Genomic DNA, 22542 nt, shown 5'->3' on the forward strand with positions numbered 1-22542 from the left:
CTCCAAGTTGAAGGCTAGCAAGCTAGATCTTATTTCTTTCTGAATCAACTTTTTGCACCCTGCAATATAAATCAATTTACCTTATCCAATTATCAAGCTTTTCAACATTAATTTCTCCATCATAAATTGGCAAATCAAATTTTACATCTAATTTGATCAAAGAGGCTTTCTTTTTCTTCTTATTAGAAGAACTAGTTGTATGAGAAGAAGATGATGATGACAACGATGATGGTGATGATGGAGGAGATGGAGGAGGCTTTTCTCCTTTTCCTTTATCTTCTTTATCTGGAGGGATAAAAAGAAAAGGTTCCTCTGCTCCTTTGTCTAGTTTAGGTGATGAAGCGCCTTCACCTTTTCCCTTTTTAAACTCATTATACATCTCTTCCACCATTGCACGTATTGTCATGAAACTATCCAAGAATTGGGATTCTGACCCAAGTGGAGTTTCATCTGCCATCCTTCTTTGTGAAAAGACCCTTCCAATCTTTGGATTTGCCTCAAAAAGTTCTCCTTCACCTCATTTGAGCCTCAACCTAGTGAGCATTCAAATCTCCACAAAAACTTGTCAATCCTTTAAAAACCTAACTGCTCTGATACCACTGGATCGGTTAATGAAAAAGGTATTATAGACTATGTGTGAAGTTTCCTATGTTACTTTATGTAAAAGATCAAAAATATTGTGAATAACATAAATACTGAAACAATTAGAAAACACATTCAAACCATCAACACAATCAAATTTAATAAAGGAGTTCACTACACTGCTTGGTTACGTCTCCTAGTCCTTTCACTTCTAGTTCTAACCTCTCTATTATGTCTTCAAATTGTTGTTACAGGTGTGAGCTCAAAAACAGGGTCTCAAACACGAAAATGGATCTCACCACTGTGTTCAGCTCAAGTTTTCGAGTCAAAACGAATATACACTCGACCGTACTTGGCTACTATGACCTCTAGACCCCTTGGAACAGCTCAAAACTACACTCTTTCAACTCTTTTTATGTTATGGTATTAATATAACACATATATTTACAAATTGCGATAATCGTGAAATAATATGATTACACTAAAAACAGAGGATAAACCAAAGTACCGGCAGGCGTGGAGTTGACCCCGACCATCCGACCTTTTCCCGACGCAGATCTTGATACCATACGATCCAACGACTATCGCGTCCCGCTCATCAACTAATCCAGACAACTTGCACCGTCGCGCTATCCTGCTTAATCCGAGTTGTCACGCAATCTCATGCTCCAACTAGCATGTCAGTTAATTCTCCGAAAGCACGTGAGAAAAGCAGTTTCGGGCTGCTATGTGTCGACTATTGAGTGGAATCGCGTAGATTTATAAAAAACCATTTACAACCTTTGAGGTGCGCGAGAAACAGTTTACCACTTCCCTGCCGGAACTCAAAGAAGTTTAACTTCTTTTGATTAACCTCATCGGGTCCATTTTCAAAGATAACCTGCTTGCATGTCTCGACGTGATATGCATCGATCTCCTTTAATCAAATGATCCAATGATTGTGGTGCGAACCAATCACACATATGCCATTCCTTCTCTGCTGACATCATCCAGAACCTGTGACTCATTCCCGGGTTGCCACGTGTCCTACTGACATAGGCATTGACTTTTTGACCTAAATCTTTAATTGGCTCTAATTTCTTCATCCGAACTCAGATTTATGCGCGGTTTGCACCATTGGCTTCGTATTAACGAATACTTTGACTTGAGCCTACTTTCACCTGTATGTGAAGACTTTTGTTCTAGAGGTAAAAATGAATCCATTTTGGATCAAAAACTCACGAGATCTCCTAAAGGCCTTATCCTCCATGAATTTCACGTCTCGTCTCATGATAATTTTCCTACTGGTAGGAATGTGTTAGCATCAGGTTTGCACCTTTCCCTAAAGGCCCAAAGGCTATTTATATCAGTTCATTATTGTTGTCTAGGTAAATCCTCTCTACGGATAGAGACAATCCCTCTAGCCCAATGAGTGGGTCTAGAAACCGAAGTGACACTCTACTAGACACTTCCCTAAGTTGCAATTGAAAAGAGAGACGAAGAAGATGGCCTACCTCATTCTGATGATATCTCGATCTCCTTTGTTGTATACCTTGAATCACTCACGTCACGGTTTCATTCTTGCTACTCTCAGCATTTATGCACCTGCACAAGAGATCAAGACACAACAAGGCATGCAAATACAAATAACATATTCAAAATAAACCTACTTAACTAATCAAGGAATGTTAAGCTAAATGATACATTAGCATACACATTTAGGGAAAATGAACTAGTAGTTGTATATTAATAGAAAAATAAGGGGAAGAATACAACCAAGCCTTGATGTTGATAGGCTCTCCTTGAATGAATATCCAAGTCCAAGCTAAGCTCTCCAAGCACTCCTTCTCCAAGCCAAATGAATAACATATAGGCACAATCTTAGCATAAGGGTGCAAATAGGCATAGACCAACCATTTGGGAATGGGAGAGGATGAATATATAGGCTGGGAAAGGGAGTTAGAACCTCTCCAAAGATATTATTAGGCCCTTATCTCAAGGAGGTATCTCATAGGGATAAGACCAAGATTCCAAGTTGGGAGAATTCGACCTTGTCTATGTCAAACAACCTCCAGCTCGCCACTCTAGAAGCTTCTAGATCACAAAGATTCTCATCCTCTTTAGGAAAATTACCTTTTTGGGATCATCACAGGTATACAAGTTAACAAAGTGATGCCATCATGGGTCAAGTACAGTGCAACAAGCGATCATCGTTGTTTTTGGCCTCATAAGAGCGATGATCCTCAAATTAGGGTTTTAGAGCTATTTTCTTCAAGGAAATCTCAAGGCATTTTCCAATCCATGCCTGAGGGAGGATCTAATATGCACATATGAATGAGTACAATGTATGATGGTCATGTTTTTGGAACTTCACGATATGTCACAGGGAAGTGCAGGAGGTGTGACAAAATATTGTGTAACAAATGCCCCCTAAAGCATGAAGGCAGCACGACTAGTGATGGCTGAGATGCTTTAAGAGATTTTGCAAGGACAAGGAAAATCACTGTTAGGAGACCTGAAAATCAAGGACACATACACATATACATATATGAGATTAAGACATGAATCTATGGTATGGACATAGCCATCCAGATGGTAAGGACTATATGAAAGGATCCATGGTATGGGCGCAACCATCCAAATGAGAAGGATCATTTGTGAACCTAAGATCCAAGGTATGGTTGCAGCCATCTAATATAAAAGGATCATCTTAAATGTAAAGTCCCATGGTATGGTCAGAGCCATCCGTATAGCATAAACATGTGTACAATCATGAATAACATATAACTCCATGCAACCTGATTCATATCAAACAAGACTCAGGGTGTTGCACTCCATCTCGATCCCATCAAAGTACAAATTCTAACATGTGAATGAATGTGGTGAAGTCGAACATGCTAGAAAACCACCTGATTACCATCCAATGATGTGGACTGTTAATAGGTACGAGAGAAACCACCAATAATGAAAATGGCTCTCAAGGTACGACAGTACAATCCATGAATGTGATAATGAAACTGAAGTTGAACACTCATGGAATCATCCAATCGAAGGCCAATGATGAAAACCTGTCATTGGATGTGAATAACTTGCCATTAAGGCATGCAAGATTTAAGGTACTGAAAGGGATTTTCTAAGTCATCTTCCTAGATAATGAGCTAAGTCGACTGGAAGTGACCCATTGAATGAGGGCAATGATTAGTCCCCGATCATCGACACAAAACAAGGAATAAAGTGGAATGAAATGAATAAGATCCAAGATTGTAACAATGGGTCAGACAATGTATAGGTAAATAACTACAGATAGGACTTCTCTTGAACATTGGCAACACGACTCCAGAGTGTGGCAACATTTGACTCAACATAGGACTAAAGGTCATGATGACAAAATGGAATAGTCAAATGAGAGGAAAAAATGGATCACCCAAACCTGGGAGGACAAGTGATTAAGTGAGGATATCCCAAACCCGACACAAAAGCAGAAGAGTGTCATGTTCAAGAGCGACATGCTGCCTATACAAAGGATGTTTCATCTTCATTTTTCCCTGCTATTTCTAGCGAGTACCCAAATTATTTTATCACAAGCTTGAAGGGGATAGCATATGCTTGTCATGTAAGTTCATTCTTTGAATGAATCCATCCTAGTAAGTTTTACAAGTCCTAGAAAGGAGAAACTCAGTCTCATCATGGTGACAAGTCTTTTGTCGTAAAATTTTAACAAGTCTGATGTAAGAATAACTCAACACCTTTTTCATATTTAGAGAGTTTGAGAAAGAGACGGAAAAGAAAACTCCATCATGTCCCTTTTGTAATTTGCCTCTCAAATCCAAAAAGGTAGAAAACAATATCTGAGAGAACCTCTTGACCATGTCAACCAAGGTGTACCATTTTCGTAAATAGTCATTCTCAGCCCAAAAAAGGGGTAAACATATATTGAGGTGACGTCAATTCATTTAATTTAATGAGTTTGAAATGACAAGTACTCGACGATCTTTTTAGTTTTTGAGAGTCAGAAAAGGGCTTAAAGATGACTCCAGGGAGGTTCCTTTTTCATTTATTTTTAACGAGTCTAAAAAAGAGATAAAACAAAAACTCGTGAGAATCAGTAAAAAATAATCACTATCCACCGAAAGCACCTATAACTGCACAAAGAAATGCACCCATCACTGATATCGAGAAATAATAAAAATAAAATATTATTAAAATATTGACAAAAAATGACTTCAAAACTTATAAATAACCAAAAGTAACATTATTTTTTACCATTTTACCATAGTAAATTTTGGAAGTGCATTTGTGCCCTAATTTTCTTGTCTCAAGTGACCGTTGCAGGAGATTCAGGGCGCCATTTCACGAACTATTTGCAACAGGTAAGAGGTCTATCCTTGCTCTTGCATTTCATCACATTTTCATGCATTTTTAATGGAATTTTATATGTTAAAAGGGAGGATTTGCAAATTTTTGGCCGATGGCGATCATCGTGGGTTTGGTCATTAGACAGGTGATAATTTCTCTTAGGGTAAAATACACTCACAATGACATCGCTCTGTTTATAAAAACATGTGTGATGGCACTGAGGCGGAATTTTTTGAAGAAAAAACCCTTTTTAAAGAAAAAATTCTTGATTTCAATCCATGAAAAAGGTTCTAATTGGTGTTAAATGATGTTTTGCAGGAGATCATGGTTCTGGAATGGAAAGAAAGAGGCCATGAGGCCGAATATCACCAAGCAACCCAGAATCCAGAATGCATTAATGCCTTGAGAGATTGTGTGTTGCTGAAGTTCTTCAAGACTATAAGACTAAGGGCTTAGATTGAATTTCTACCCTATTTGATTAGTCTTTGGGATGTGGATCAAGAGATTTTCATAATAAAAGGCTAGGAACTAGAAATAGAGGAATCATACATCTATTTCATCATGGGTTTGTCATGAAGAGGAGAGAGAGTCCAACTCTTAGGATCTCACCCAGGTGGTGAGAGTACTAGTGATATGATTAGGAGGCATTGCACAGGTGCAGAGATGACGAGGGGTGGGAAGGTGAAGATCGCCACAGTTGAGTGTCTGACCCCCACCATATTCAACTGGTGTGGAGGCCTTCTGGCGAATATGAAAAGACAGCTGACCAAAGGGAAGCAGGGAAACCTGAGACAATTTGGGTTTGGCTCGATACTGGTGACTTTCTTCCTAGAGTGGGTGCCCCTATTCTAGTATCAGTGGGCAGAGGTACCAAATCTTTCCCCCAAGACCCGAGGCTATTGAGGTGGAGTCAAATCATACCTCGAGGAGGGACGAGTCAGCAGATGCACTATCCTCCACAGTTTTTTACATGGCTATAGTGCCAATAACTCATGGTGGACGATTATGCATATGCTAGCACAGATTTCAGATGGGATCCAGATCTACCTCTGCCACCAGGAGAACAGTGGACTGATGCAGGTAAAGACTTGTTTTTTGGATTTTTTCAAGTCTTATGATTTTTTTTTTGTAAAATTGTAAACTGAGACTCGAATTATGATAAATGTGTATATGTGGGACCCGAAAGACCACCTGGCATGTCGCCAATAGCACGGCAAGCTGCTCATCAGATAGTGGGTGTTGACTATGAGGAAGGGGTGGACCCCTTAACTGAGATGGAGCGCAACCTAGAAGTGATTACTCAGGCATTCTAGAGTATGCTACTATAGACGAGGTGCCACTGTGCTAGCATAGACACACAGTGGGAGTATCCACGAGATTTTTTCGGTTGTTAGGCCGAGTGATCATAGCAGTCTTGTGCTATCATGAGCACCATGTAGGTTGATAGCCTTTCTAGCTATTTTACACATTTTAAGGGTTTGAAAGCCAAGTGTCCCATAACACTTTATTTTTTTATATTTTGATGTAAGAAATTTGACATACTTGATATATATATATATATATATATATATATATATATATATATATATATATATATATATATATATATATATATATATATATATATATATATATATACATGCATGTTTTATTTTCTACATATGTGTCCAGAATATGATCATTTTTATAAATGACACAAATGTCTATCAAGAACATAATTTGCCAATGCATCTGTTAATGTATTCAAATTGCGTGGAATGTGTTGATATGTGATAAAATCAAAATTTCTTTGCAGTAATCGAATGCATAGATACGTTTTTTATATTTTGATGTAAGAAATTTGACATACTCGATATATATATATATATATATATATATATATATATATATATATATATATATATATATATATATATATATATATATATATATATATATATATATATATATATATGTTTTATTTTCTACCTATGTGTCCAGAATATGATCAGTTTTATAAATGACACAAATGTCTATCAAGAACATAATTTTCCAATGCATCTGTTAACGTATTCAAATTGCGTGGAATGTGTTGATATGTGATAAAATCAAAATTTCTTTGCAGTAATCGAACGCGTAGATACGTATGCAATATATGTGGATTTCTTACTGAATAAAGCTTGTTTAACTATAACACAACGAGCTATGAATCTAACTTGACAACTCAATCCCTAATGCCAAGAGAAATTGCTTCTAACAATAGTTCAATGACTACATTGTATTCGGAAATATTGTTAGTTTTCCGTCCAAGGCATATACCTTGTAAGTCAATCAACTCACCATCAGGGGTAAAGAGTGCCCAAGTTGCGAAAGACAAATTCTGTGTGCTACGACAAGCACCATCAGCAAAACCGACATAATGACTTGACAACATTTGCAAACTGAGTGGAACACAAGGTAAGTAGAAAAACACATGTCTGCAAAGAAAAAAAACACACCAAAAATAAAAAAGCGGACACTAATGTACAAAAAATCACACGAATTTCACGCGGAATACTTCTTCAAATACAACCCATTTTGGGGTTGTGACAATGCATTTCCTTTGTAATCAACTAGCTCATAGGCACCTTTCTGAAAAACACGTTTGACGATATATGGCCCGTGCCACATAGGTTCAAACTTTTTAGCACCTAACTTATCATTAGCCTGATCATAAAGGAGGACCAAGTTGCCTTCGGAAAAAGTGCGGGGAGAAATGGTTTGATCAAAATTAGCTTTGACACGTTTCTTTTGGGCTTTGATTACCATAGTAGCAATGTGACAGGTCTCATCAAGCCTCTCAAGGTAGAGTAACCACTCCTCTTTAGGAGAGGTGTTAGGAAGGAGTTCGACAACTAATTTGAGTGAAGGGATCTTGCATTCAATCGAAAGAGTTGCCTCTAAACCATATACCAACTAGAATGGAGTGCATCCAGTGGCCGTCTTAGTGAAAGTTCTTTAAGCCCAAAGAGATGAGAATAGCATTAGAAGTTAGTCCTTTTTATGCTTCCCAATGGTGCGTTGAAGCATAGTAATAAAAAATTTATTAATTTCTTTGACTTGGCCATTGGCCTATGGATAGTAAGGAGTTGAGATATCATGATGAAAGTCCAACTGAGCAGTCAGCTCTACCATCATGTACTGATGAAAATGTGATCCATGGTTAGTTACAATGGCTTGAGGAACACCAAAATGCACTATGACGTGGTTGAATAGGAATTGAGTAGCTGTAATACCATCAGCATTGTATGTGGGCATCGCCTCGACCCATTTAGTGAAATGGTCGATGGTGACGATGATTTTTTTTCACTTTAATGCAATCAATGTAATCTAGTGCAAAAGAGAAAAAGAGAATGCAAACAACTCAATAATCATGAAAATCTCTTTCACATTAATGATTTTGAATGCAACAAATGCTTCGAAAACTACTTAAAAGATAAATACTTTCACTTTCGCTTTTAAAAACACAAAATTTCAAAGAAAATATTTCCTTTCAGTTCAAATGAAGCAAACAATTTTGTAATCTGTTGCTTGCCAAAGGGAACTAAAGTGACTTTCAAAGCATCTACTCAATTCGACACTAATGAAAGCAACTTAATACCCAAGAACTAAAAGTGATTTTCAAAAGACATCCAAACACAAGAAGGCTCTTTGAACAAGGGAAATTGATCTCTGAAAAGAAGACCAATGAGTGAATGAAGGATGACCTAGAATTCATAAAACCCTAGAAGGAAATTCAATCTCCAAACACACTTAAACCAAATCAAGAGGAAATTGTAATCAGACAAACATGTCAAGCAAGACAAGGACACTAAAATCACACTGGTAAACCACTGACAGAAGGAAAAAACTGAAAACAAGAAGACAAACCCTAATTTTCTTTAACCTCTGATATCATCGCACCTGTTAAAAGAAAAGTAGTGATCATCACTACTGTAATCAACATATCCATGATGTCATCGTGACTGTAAGAGACAAAACCACGATGGTCGAGAAAGATAAAGAAAAAACAAAAAATCTTCAAGAGTAGCAAAAATCAAGAACCTTCAAGCAATTACTAGAAAGTGAAAATAGTTATAGACAAGCAAACAAGTCTGGGAATGGACGGTTGGTCAAACTCATCACAAAAACAAGGTGAAGGATGGATGGAAAGGATCATAGGCTCCCCAATGGAGTCACTATTTTGTTGTCTAGGTAAATCCTCTCTACGGACAAAGATAATCCCTCTAGCCCAATGAGTGGGTCTAGCAACTGAAGTGACAATCTACTAGACACTTCCCTAAGTTGCAATTGAAAAGAGAGACAAAGAAGATGACCTACCTCATTATGATGTTATCTCAATCTCCTTTGTTGAATACCTTGAATCACTCATGTCTCATTCTTGCTTCTCTCAATATTTACACACCTGCACAAGAGATCAAGTCACAACAAGGCATGCAAATGCAAATAGCATATTCAAAATCAACCTACTTAACTGATCAAGGAATGTCAAGCTAAATGATACATGAGCATACACATTTAGGGAAAATGAACCATAAGTTGTATATTAATAGAAAATAAGGGGAAGCATACAACCAAGCCTTAATGTTCATAGGCTCTCCTTGAATGAATATCCAATCCAAGATAAGCTCTCCAAGAACTCCTTATCCAAGCCAAATGAATAGCATATAGGCATAATCTTAGCATAAGGGTGAAAATAGGCATAGACCAACCATTTAGGAATGGGAGAGGATGAATATATAGGCTGGGAAAGGGAGTTATGACCTATCCAAAGATAGGAATAGGCCCTTATCTCAAGGAGGTAGTTCACAGGGATAAGAACAAGAGGCCAAGTTGGGAGAATTTGACCTCATCTATGCCAAACAACCTCCAACTCGTCGCTCTGGAAGCTTCTAGATCACGAAGCTTCTCATTATCATTAGGAAAATTTCCTTTTTGGGATCATCATGGGTATACAAGTGAACAGAGCGATACCATTGTGGGTCAAGTATGGTGCAATAGGGGATCATCATTGTTTTTGGCCTCATAAGAGCGATGATCCTAAAATTAGGGTTTTAGAGCTATTTTGTTTAGGGAAAGCTCAAGGAATTTTCCAATCCATGTCTGAGGGAGGATCTGAGCTGCACATATGAATGAGGGAATTGCATGGAGGCCATGTTTTTGGCACTTCAGGGTATGTCACGGGGAAGTGCAGGAGGTGTGATAAAATATTGTGTAACAATTATGTAAAGTCATGGTTATGTAAAGGGACTGTAATTTTTTTTGTTTAAATTGATATATAAGACTAGGGACATATCTAATTAAGTCTTTTCACCTAACCCTCACATTATCCTATGGTTTTCACAATTGCAATTAGCCTACCGCAAGCCTATAGCTACTGCTACGAAATATTTCAGTAACGCTCACTAAAAATTTTAAAATATAGGTTTTCAAGTTGCCAACCCCATCATTTCAAGTGCTTGAGCATTTTTTCACAAATACCTACCTCTTTCCATCCATGATGTGACAACTATTTACATTGTAAATCTAAAGAAGGAAGTTTAAACTCAAACCCTAATTGCTTATTTTACCCTAAAATGGTAATTTCCAGCAAACCCAGAAATTTGTTTGCAGTGTGCAAGAAAGCTCTAAAAGTGTTTGCAACATCTATATAGAATAATTCAAGGTTGTAGAGGGATTTGTAGTGTTCGAGTCTTTGCAAATGTGGGTCGATCAGGTCATGTGAAGAATTTTATATCAAAACCCTAGCTAAGGAAACAATGGGAGAGCCTAGTCATATCCCAGTTGAAAAGAATGATGAAAACTCTATGAAAGAACCATAGTTTAGGGTTGATGAAAAGGAGAACACGAATACATCAGAAACTGATGTTAGAAGAGGAGGAGGCAAAAAAAGAGCAACATAGGATAGGTTTTACTGAAAAAAACCTCATACTCACCATATAAACAAGCTAAGATTGAATCTCAAGGCTAAAATGAACCCTAGGATGAAGGATACAGTGATTATTGATGCATAGGAAGAGATTGTGCAAGCTTCAAAGAATAGAAAGAGACAGGGTAAAATAGAGCATGTTGACAGAAAGGGGAAAGAAACCCTAAAGGATGATAAAATTATACAAAAAGCTACCAGAAGGGTGACAAGAAGGCAAGATGAATTAGAACTCCTTGCTCAAGTTGTTGAATCCATGGAAGAGTAAACAAAATTTCATTTTTGGTGAAACAATACCTTGAGCTAAGAACAAGGGAATTTATTTTGTTGTAAAAACCCTAATTTTGACTAATATATTTCATGAAGTTTTTTTACAATCTAGCCAGCATACTCCAAGGTTGAATGATGATATTATACAAAATTTTGTGGATTGTAAGCATGCAAATGAAGTCCCTATGGTTTTGGTCAAATAGTCAACAAGAAGGAGAAATGGCAACACTTTGTTTTTCCCTGTTTTAGTCACCATATTCACGCATAGTTTTTGAATAGTTGAAAAATAATTTTTAAAAACCAAAAAAAAATTGTTGGGAATGGGCTGATTTCAAAAAACCTCTTTAATATTTGACCCAGACATCACAGGTTGGAAACTACAAAGGAATGTTTAAGGTCTAATTTTCCAAATTTATAATTTTGTTTTTTCCTATTTTAGTCACTATTTTTCAAATGCATTTTCTAAACATATGGAGATGAATTTGTAAAAACCAAAATATTTTTTTGTTGGTAACATACTATTTTAAAAAATAATCTCTTAGTTTTTACCCATCTAGCATGGTTTGAAGGATATGAAGGAATATTTGCAACCTCTCTTTTAGGATTTAAATAATTAATTATTTCTTGTTTTAGTCATCCACTTTGGGTAATGTTTTATATAATATGAAGATGTGTTATCCAAATATGAAAGAGGATTTTTTGGGGAATGAGCTGATTGAAAGAAACTCTTTCCTTTTTTACATAACTATCATGCTTTGGGAGATCTAAATGCATATTTGAATCTTATTTTTCATAAATTTGCTAGATTTTTTGAAAATTTGTTTCCTATAAAAATTCCAAGTCAATAACTCAAGGCCACCTCATGAAATTTTACTTTGGATCAGACTAAGGATGGATGAAGAGGTTTTTCAGATTGGATCTTGATGTTTATTGTAATTAATACTTTCCACAAATTTTAGATTTGAAACTTATGTAGTATTTCTATAAATTAAATGCAAAAGAAGGACCAAGGGTTGGTTTTTGATGAAAGAATATCCATTGTCTGTGCATTGAAAGCCTTTATCAATCAACATTTTTCCAAGATCAATAGATTTTGATAAGTGATATAAAGATTCATGTGATGGTATGTCTTAGTATGTGTTTTCTATAGTTTCAATGTTTCCTTCTTTGTAATATCATTTGAATGTATGGTCTTCTGAATATTTGAATAAGAGTAAATGTTACATAATTCATCCTTTCTTTGATGCTCTGTTTCATAGATTTCAAATAGTTACACTCCTATATTCTAAAGCTACTTTAGGATTCATTTCATATGCCCTACTGTAGTGGATTGTTCTCCTATTTTCTCCCTTCAGCTATAATGATGACTAATGTCTAAGATGTGCTATCTACCTTTCCTTTGTCAATCTTGATCAAACAACCAATATCTTGGTAATTTTCCATAAACCCTAACTTGTTAACTCCATTTCACAATGTATTGTCTACCTCATTCCCAACTAGACCCTACATCAACACAACATAACTGACGAGATAGCTAGTGTGTATAAATACAGTCAATTACTAAACCTAGTGATTAAGTTGTCAGAGAGAGCCCTCTCTGGATTGAAGGGGCTAACATTCAATATGTAAGATTGGATTGAATGGTTAACTTAGGAATTTCTCTCCTACAACCAAGAGGACATTTCTAAGTGATAACAGAATGTAGATATTGTATGCATTTGAGGTTTCACTATACCCAATGAAGTACCCAGTCTCTATAATTTGGTATAACTTAGTGCTTTTCTCATCTGACACATAGTAGTATGCTATACTACCAAAGATTCTTAAGTGACCAACCTCCACTTTCCTCCCTGAGAAAACCTCATCTGGTTTTATCTTCCCCAACACCTTGTGAGGGACCTTGTTTTGTATGTACATTGTTTTTCTACATGCCTTGGCCCATAAGAACTTTGGCATATCCTAATCATATAGCATAGATTTTTCTACCCAAACTATAGACCTATTCTTTCACTCTGCTGCTCCATTATGTTGTAGATTGTATGGAGTTTTTCACCCCCTCCTGATACCCTCTTTCACACATAATCCCATGAATTCACTATCTATGTACTCTCCTCTATTATCCATGCAAAGCACCTTGATGTTTTTCCCTGTCATATTTTCCACTATATCCTTGAACTCTTGGAAACAATGAATACCTCATCCTCGGTCTTCAAAAAATAGATCTAGGTCTTCTTGCAATAGTCATCTATGAAGGTAATGAATTAATCATACCCTCTCAGAGATATGTCGGACATCTAGTCGCAAATATTTGAATGTAAAAGCTACAACACACCATCTGATATGTTATCATTTCTTGGGAATGTTGCCTTAGAGAATTTTCCAAGTACACACGCTCTGCACACATCATTGTGTTTCGTGCTCAATTCTATAGCATCTATCACTGTCTCCTTGAGCATATTCAGTTGTCTTTGGTGTAAATGTCCCATTATCCTATGCCACAATTCACCTAGGTCTCTATGGTTGTTACTAATACTATTGTCGTTGTTGTTAACTAGTGCCTTTGGAACATCATATCCCTTTTCCTATAGTTATGAAACTTAAATCAAGTTCATGCCCAAGACTGCCACATGCAACACATCTGTAACATTGGTGATTTCTCTTGACTCCCTTGTAATATCGATGGTACCTCTCCCAACTGGAGTATATTTAGTTTTGTTTCCCATCTATATATGGAAGTCCATCTTCACCTCCCTACAGTTGGAGAAGATGTCTCTAACTCATGTCATGTGTGTTGATGCTCCATTATCTATATACCAGACACCCTGTGAAGTCAAGATAGAGAGGCAACCAATTTGAGTGGGTGAATTCATATTCCAATCTGGAAGACAAATCCATAGCATCCTATTATCTAAATGTTTTTGTGACCATATCTAGAAAACATGAGTACTCAAATACACTTGAGAAATAAACTTGGTATAAATCCTCGTGTGTTTTCTCTTCCTTTCCATGCGCTAATCTACTACTGCAAAACCCTTATGCTACAAACCCTATATTTTGAGAATATGAATACTCAAATACACATGAGAAACAAACTTGGTATAAATCCTCGCGTGTTTTCTCTTCCTTGTCCTACACTAATCTGCTACTGCAAAACCCTTATGCTGCAAACCCTTTGTGCTAAAATTTCTCTATGAATATCTAATCTACCTTTAGAAACCCTTTCCGACAACCTTACAACATACTATTGCTAACTAAGACAACTCACACTTCCTCTAGATCACTTCCTTGTACTGGAAATTGAATTATTTCCTCTACAATTCGCATTGCCTAGTTGGCCTATGTAGATCTGGTTTTTAGTGCTTTAGAAATCCCTTTAAACTACATAAATCTCACTCTCAAACCTCTCTGATTCGATCTAATCTACCATATGAAATTTCCACGATTGCAATAATTGGAATTTAATATTCTATCTATGGGAGATTATTTATCTTTTGTAATTTTACTTTACAATAAATAACGATTAAATCATTATTGCAATATTCACAAATAAAAATGTTACAGAAGATAAAATACTAGAACTGAGAAATATGCACACACACACAAAAAAATTGACACCATCATTTTTGGACAAATTTCCCTAGAAAAATCCCAAAGGGAAAAGTAATTTAGAAGATGATGGTTTTATATTATTCAACAATTTGAGAAATTACAACTAGATTCCTTTCACTAGTAAACCTCTAGAAAATATTGATCTTCTATGGAAAAATAATATGGAGACTAATTGTCTTCCTCTACAGTTGGATCCTACCTCTCCTAGAAAACTCACACTCCTCTTTCCACTCTCACTACAACCCATAAATGTGCATTTCCTACTCAAATAAATTCGCATGGCCTTTAGGAATGCCTCCCTGCACGTTTTTCTACCTCTTGTAACTACTAGACCCACTCGCTCTACCTCCGAGATATAGGTCAGATAACTTTAACCTGAAATATGGTCTCTTCAAAAACTTGCACTAGATAAAATGGCTAACTCACACTACTATTTTTGGTCTCCTTTATAGATAATTCGACCTCGTATTTGTTGTCTCTAAAACACTAGAAAACCTTTGGAAATATCCTCTTAAATCTTGCTCCAAAAGCTCTATTGAACCTCTTTTCTTGACTCTCTCCCTAGCTTCAAATGTGCCCTTGCTGAATCACTACAACTGGGTAGTAAAACTGCTCTTTGATTAAATGTGTCTTCTCCAACCCCATCAACCTTGCTCTTATAATATTTTGTTGGGAAACCAATGATGATGATCACCTATCAATCGATGGCTATGATCATCTTAACTCTATCAATACACTTTTGAGGAAGTCTCTAGAGAAAAATCAACCTCCCCCAATTAATCTGATTTAATTAACTACTTTTCCTAAGTTATACTTAGGAATATTTAATTATAGGTTAATTAATCTAATTGAGGTGTCTCACATAGGAGGTGAAGAGTCACCCCACTTTGTATAAATATAGCCTCATGGATAGTTAGAAAGGACTTTTAGTTTTGGACTCCTTAGAGAATCTTGGAAATGGAAAGCGTGTACATTCCTTTCGAAGATCAAGTGACAGTTTTGCATTTCCATTATTGGATTTCATGCATTCTTTGTGTAATGGTGTATTGGATATTTCAGCTTAATTTTAAGAATCTCTTTTGGGCCAAGGCAAGCATTTCATTCATGTGTTGTTCAATATTGTAAGACTATTCTTCTAGTGATTTAATAATATGTGATTTCTATTTATGTGTTGAGAATTAATGAACTATTTCGTTTATTTGAAACTCACCTCTTGTTCAAGATTGTTTGTTGACTTATGCTTTCACGCTTGTTATTAGTTGAGAACTAATTCACAATTGATAGCGAATATATTTATTTATTCATGTATCTTAATTAAAGTATGCTATCACTCTTTCTTTAATATTCATGTCTACTTACTTATCTACTGATATATTCTTTGTGTCTATTGCTTAAAGTATTTCATAAATTTTTTCTTAACTTGTATCCTATCAAAAGTATTTTCGAGGTTTCCTTTCTCTTGTTAAATTCATCTAAAATATAATCTTCAAAAAAACATGGTGGTAGTTGGGCTCAGATTCCGGATGGGACTCCTATCCCAAACGATGTAAGGTCTAATTGGGACTTCATATTAGGGAGATCCCCTTATCGTTGGCGGTGCATTTTTTTCCCGCCAACAAGTTCATCAATTCCTGTGATTACATTGGTCATAAGCATAAGCATAAATTCCTTTGAATGTGTGGTGGTAGTGTAATGGTATTTATTTTCTTATTGGATTGTTGATTACAGCTGTTATGGATGGTTTGTAGAATTAAATGACATCCTTGATCAAGAATGTAATACTCCAATAAAGGTATATTAAATCAAATCTACATGAATGAAATTCTATTATTAGTTATAATCATTTTCGCTCGAGTAATACATTATAATATTGTGAATGAATATCATCCTTGTTCCTATTCTTCTAGTCTTCTATGGACATGTCATTCTTGTAAATCCTTTCCAAACCACAGTGGTAGAGGCAACCTTAATTACTTCAAAGTGAGAATACATTCAATCAAGTATTTCCTTATTAATATTTTATTAGCATTTCCTTGTCTATGATTCAAAATTGCAAGTAGAATCATTTGACATAACTTGAGGAGTATTGGGATAGGAGTCACACTCTAAATCATTTTCCAAGCATTTATGCTTATCCTTATGACCAACAAAACCATAGAAATTGATGAACCCAATTAGGATTTTACTGTAGAGGAAAAAATATATGTTCATTTTTTATGCTATACCTATTTCTATGCAACATTAGATCCAATTAGTGTTTTACAATACAAAAACAAAGAGAGATGTGAAATTTTTTTAATGCCTATACCTATTTCACTACCTTTCATGGAAGGACCCTTTAATTCTAAAAGGCTAAGAAGTTGCTTCTTCTACTTCTTCTTCTTGATGCATATGACATAGAAATCAAGAATAAAATAATAGATAGAGAAAAGAAGATAAGTTACACTACAATTACACATCCATAAGCATAGAAGCTTATGTTTGTGATCATGTAAGCCACATCAACTGATGAATCTAATAAGTGTTCAATCGATGAATCTAATAAGTGTTTTACAAATGTGAGAGAGAGAGAGATATTTTATTCCAATAAATATTTCCATTTCATCCTTTATGTACAATCAAAGATTGAAAAAAAATTAAAGGATTAAAGATAGAAAACAATCAAGAAGGAAATCAAGAGGAAATTTCAAAAAAAGAGAAAGAAATAAAGAAGCCAAAGAAGAAGAAAGATCAAAACAAGAGAGTGAGAAAGAAATAATAGATCCAATGCAAATAGATTGAAAAAGGAGTCAAATCTTAGAGATTTTTTTTTTTTTCTTACCTTTAGTGAGAAAATTAAAATATATAAATATTGATGGATGGAAGAAATGTGCTTGGATTTTATTTATGTTCCACTTCATTGGTAACTATTACTTTTCCTTCCATTTGCCTTCCTTCAAACTCTAGCTAGACAAACCATAAGGTGCCTCATCAAATAGGTTTTACAATTAAAAAATGAGAGATGATGACTTTTTATCTCTATAGTTATTTTCATTCCCCTTTTTATTTGCAATAAAAGACTGAAAAAGTGGTCAAAGATCAGAGAGAGAGAGTAATCAGGAAACCATTCAATAGGCAATTTTAAAAGAGAAAATAATAAAAAATATGATAAATAAACTAGAGAAAAAAAGGAGAAAAAACAATTAATAAGCAAATGCACACAAATAGAAAGAATAAAGGTTCAAATACTATAACAATATTTCTTATTTCCGTACCTTTGGAATGCAAATCCAAATCTCTAAATATTGATGCATGAAGGAACAAAGTGTTTGGCTTTTATATGCCCTCCACTTTTTTGTTAGTTGATGCTTCCTTTCCGTTTTCCTTCCTTCAACCTCCAGTTAGACAAATCAGGCAAAGGTAAAGTTTGAAAAGTTTTTCAAAGGCCCAATTTGGAATTTTTTCCTTATATAGAAATAAAGCATTGAACAAGGTTCAAACAATGAATTGATGGTCCAGTTTGGAATTCATGCCTGATATAGAAATCAAACATGTGGAAGAATATTCGAAAGAACATGTTTGAAGGCAACATCGAATGGTTTAAACGAAAAGGTGAATAGTAAGGAAAATGTGAATGGTTCTCAAGAGACGAAGGAAATGCCTAGTTAGGAGTTTGGGCCAAAATTAAAAATTGAGGAGGAATTAAGGAAAATGAGGATTCGATTTCACAATCAAGGAAGAAAAAAGTTTTCAACAAGTAGGAATGGGCCTAATATGTATATCGAGATTGTTTCCAAAGTTAGGTAGAAAGTATGATAAATAAGGGCCCAATCAAGGGATCATGTCAAATTTCAACATCAAGAAGGGATAGAAGTTCAAATAGGTAGGAGAGGCATTCATCAAGAGTTAGGGGTCATTTTTAATGAGGTATCAAGTAAGGTGAATGAGGTATCAGTTAGGGGATTGGGCCAAATTTTGAAGTCAAGGAGGAAGTAAGTTAACCAAGGACTCGATTAAGATATTGGGCCCAATTTTGAAATCAAGATGGGGATGTGGAGGAGGAAACAAAATCCAAACAAGGAAAGAAGGAAAATGGTTAAAAAAGGGCCAGAGATTTCCATAAAGAGTATGAAAAAACTTAAGCATTGAAAACCTACAAAGATAAATCTTGAGTTATAATGTGACTTAATATGAAAGTTATTCGGGATCAATAAGGTAAAAATATTAACTCCTATGTTATGGCTTCTCCACATCAAGACTTAAGAACCAAACTGTAGGGTGAGTAGATTAGTGCCTTAATCCATTAAAATGGATCAAAATGTTGATTGTAGACATGGTAAACAAACTGAACATGAGCTAAATAAAAAGAAACTACATATGCAAGAAATAAAAAACGATAACTAAAAATGGGTTAGTAGAAGTTATGGTACAAGGGAAAACTTCCAAGGGTCAACTCTCTTAGGTTTGTATAAAGTATGTTAGATATAGACTATTGATATGAAAAGAAAGCTACTACTCCTCTAGGTTTGGAAAGTGGAAAGAGATTTGAATTTGGGCACATACTTCTTCTATGACATAGGGGACCATCACAAACTATAAAATTTTCCATGATTTCTAGGGTCTTCATGTCCTTTATCCCATATGAGAACTATCCCTGTTTCCAAAAAATATTCTAGGTTTATCGTTTTTGTTGAACACATTTTTCATCTTATATTGATTCTCTTTAAGTACATCATACAACAAGGTTCTTTGATCTTGGACTTCTAATAACTAATGTATTCTTATCTTGATGTTATCATGTCCAAATGTTATATCCTATAGTAGTTTTTATCACAAGTAGCTTTAATTGAGTAGGCATGACCACTTTAATGCCATAAATCAAATGGAAAGGATATTTGAATATATCCCTCTTAGTGTTCACCCTATCCACCCATAGGGCATATCTAATTTGTATGTCCCATGATATTTTGTTATCTATAATGGTCTTCTTGATGATTCTTGTGAGGTTCATATTTGAAGAATCAGATTGGTTTTTTCCCTATAGATAGTATGTAGATTAATAATCCAAGATGATATTTTATTTATAACAAAAGGATTCTATCCATAATTAGATAAAATGATTTGTATTATTTGTGACTATTTTCTAGGGTCATGTGTGTTAAATTTTCCACTTTTATATGTTGTTACAATCACTTTATCCCAAGTCTTTGCTTCAATTAGTAATATTTCAAAAAAAAAAATCAATGATCAATAGCAATTGTAGATAGAAGAGTAAATGCAATGTACAGTAGAAGACAATCAAGATCAATAACAAGAGACATCAAATTTGGTCAAAGACTAGGGAAAAACCCCACATGGGGGAAAACCTTTTCAAATTCTTCTTCCTATTAGATTTTTATAAAAATTTCAACAGAGAGATTACAATGATCCAATTAACCAATCAAGATTCAAAGTCATCCTTTGACTATCCAACAAAATCAACCAACCAATATCCAAATGATGAGGCAATAGTAAAAAGAATTCCAAGTCAAATTTGGTCAAAGTCAATAGAAGAAAATGATGATCTAACCAGCGCTCTAGTCAATGGTCAAAAACCCTCCAAATCTTTCAGTCAAACTTCCAGTCGATGCAACCTTCCAAGCTAGTCAAATATTAGTCAAAATAGTCCAAAAATTCATGGTCAACCCTAGTCAATGAGGGAGAAAGTTTGTTTTCTAAATCTGTAGTCAAGTATTGCAGTCAATAGAAGTCAAACTACCCAAAATTCCTCAATTTTTATGCCAAAGAATGCAACATCCTCAAACATATCCAAAATTGGTAAAACCAAGTCAAAGATGCCCAATGCAAAATGTCATATTTGCCTCTAAACCCTTCGCACATGCGAGGAGAAACCTATTATTTCAGATGTACGAACCTCCAAATGAGGTTGACATGAATTGTATTTATATGCATTGAAGGAGACCCAATTTATCTTTAAAGCCAACATGTACTTTTTTGCACATGTGGGTTTTCACATTAAAAAAAGAATTTCCTTAACCAAATTAAATTATTCCAAGGGAAAAGAGGGTCTTCTCTAAATGAGGAAGGTTTTCCAAAGGAGGGAATTTGTCCCTAAGCTTACAAATTAAGACTTCCTCTCAGTTAGGGAGAAATTTTGGACTGCATCATATGTCATATATCAAATTTCTCGTCATCAACAAGTCAAGTGTCGTCTCTGATCATCTTTTCTCATCTTTGTTGAACACTCAAATCTAAAAGAAGAATAGTTTGACATCATAGGGGAGGTTATGCTACCACCCTCTATCAACAGGTGAGATCTACTTACTGAAAGGGAAAGGATCACACTTTGTTTTATTTACCTAAGACAATAAGTGAGATCGACTTAAGGATCACACTATCTTATCATCTGTTAATCCTCCATCTAGACCATTAAGATTCAAGTGGTATAAAACCTGCATCTCATGAATTGAGCGAGATTGACTTACCTAGTAAAGTAACGATCACACCATATCTCAAGTCACCTCAATCCATTGGCTAGATGGGGAGGTTCAATCCCAACAATCCTAGCTTGTGGGTAGGATTCCAACTAGGGTATACACTATCAAAGCAAAAATAAGCAAGATCGACTTACCACAAGGGTAAGGATCACACCCTATCCTATTGTCTAGATTCCCTCAACCCCAATATCCCTTACTGTTTCATTCCTCACCTTGGGAGCTGAACAGGGGGCAAGAGCACGCTCAGTGTTCTTGATCCGCTGAGACCCTTACCCATGAGGGCCACATCCATCAATCCAGGTTACTCTCTAAAGACTAAGAACTTCCCTTTCAGCAAAACCTTGGTGAGTATATTTTTTATATGCTCATTAGTTGAAATGTGATGGAGTCTCACGACTCCTCTCTACACCATGTCTCATATATAGTGATACCTGATATCAATATGGTTGGAATTGTCATGAAATAAGGGATTCTCTACCAATAATATCCCACTCTTGTTATTGAAATATATCATGGTCTTATCCAGGACCTACTCAAACAACTCTACAAAGATCTCTCTCAACTAGAATGCCTCACAGTTAGACATGCTAGCAGCAATGTACTCTACCTCTGTCATGCTAAAGGCTATAGACTTTTGTTTCTTACTCATCCAAGATATCATGGAAAACCCCAAGCTAAATTAGAACTTTGGTTTTATTTTCATGTAAATAACACTTCCATCCCAGTCAGCATCAATGTATCCATGTAGTCTCACATCTCCAATAGTATATCTCAAACCAAGATAGATCACCCCATGCAAATATATAAACATGTGTTTGGCAGCAAATTAGTGTGCATGGAGGGTCTCAGTGATGAATTGACTTAGAGTGTTAACTCCAAAACATATGTATGGATGAGTCTTCACGAGGAAAATCAATGCCCCAAACAACTATCGATACTCAGAAGGGTTTGCCAAATCAGGTCCAATGACTTCTCCACATATCTTCTTCAATTTCATCTCCATCGGTGTGGAAAGGGACTTGCATTCTACCATTCCAAATATTTATAATAGCTTCATGAAATCGTTTCCTTGAGAAAGGAAATCTCTCTAGGTCTTTGCCACACCTCTAATCCCAGGAAGTAATGCATTAAGCCAATATCCTTCATCTCAAACTGAAAGGCCATATCCCTCTTACACTCAAGAATCAAAGACTCACTACCTATCAAGAATAAATCGTCAACATATAAAACCAAAATAAAAGGCATACCTTGGACCACTTTGAAGCAGAGGTTCAGATCAACATTGCTTCTTATGAATCCAAGCTTCACTAGGCAATTGTCAATGTG

Source organism: Pinus tabuliformis, chromosome 3_2, assembly GCF_031772625.1.
Source record: "Pinus tabuliformis cultivar Carrire ecotype Pingquan chromosome 3_2, CPIR1, whole genome shotgun sequence".
NCBI classification, from domain to species: Eukaryota; Viridiplantae; Streptophyta; class Pinopsida; order Pinales; family Pinaceae; genus Pinus; species Pinus tabuliformis.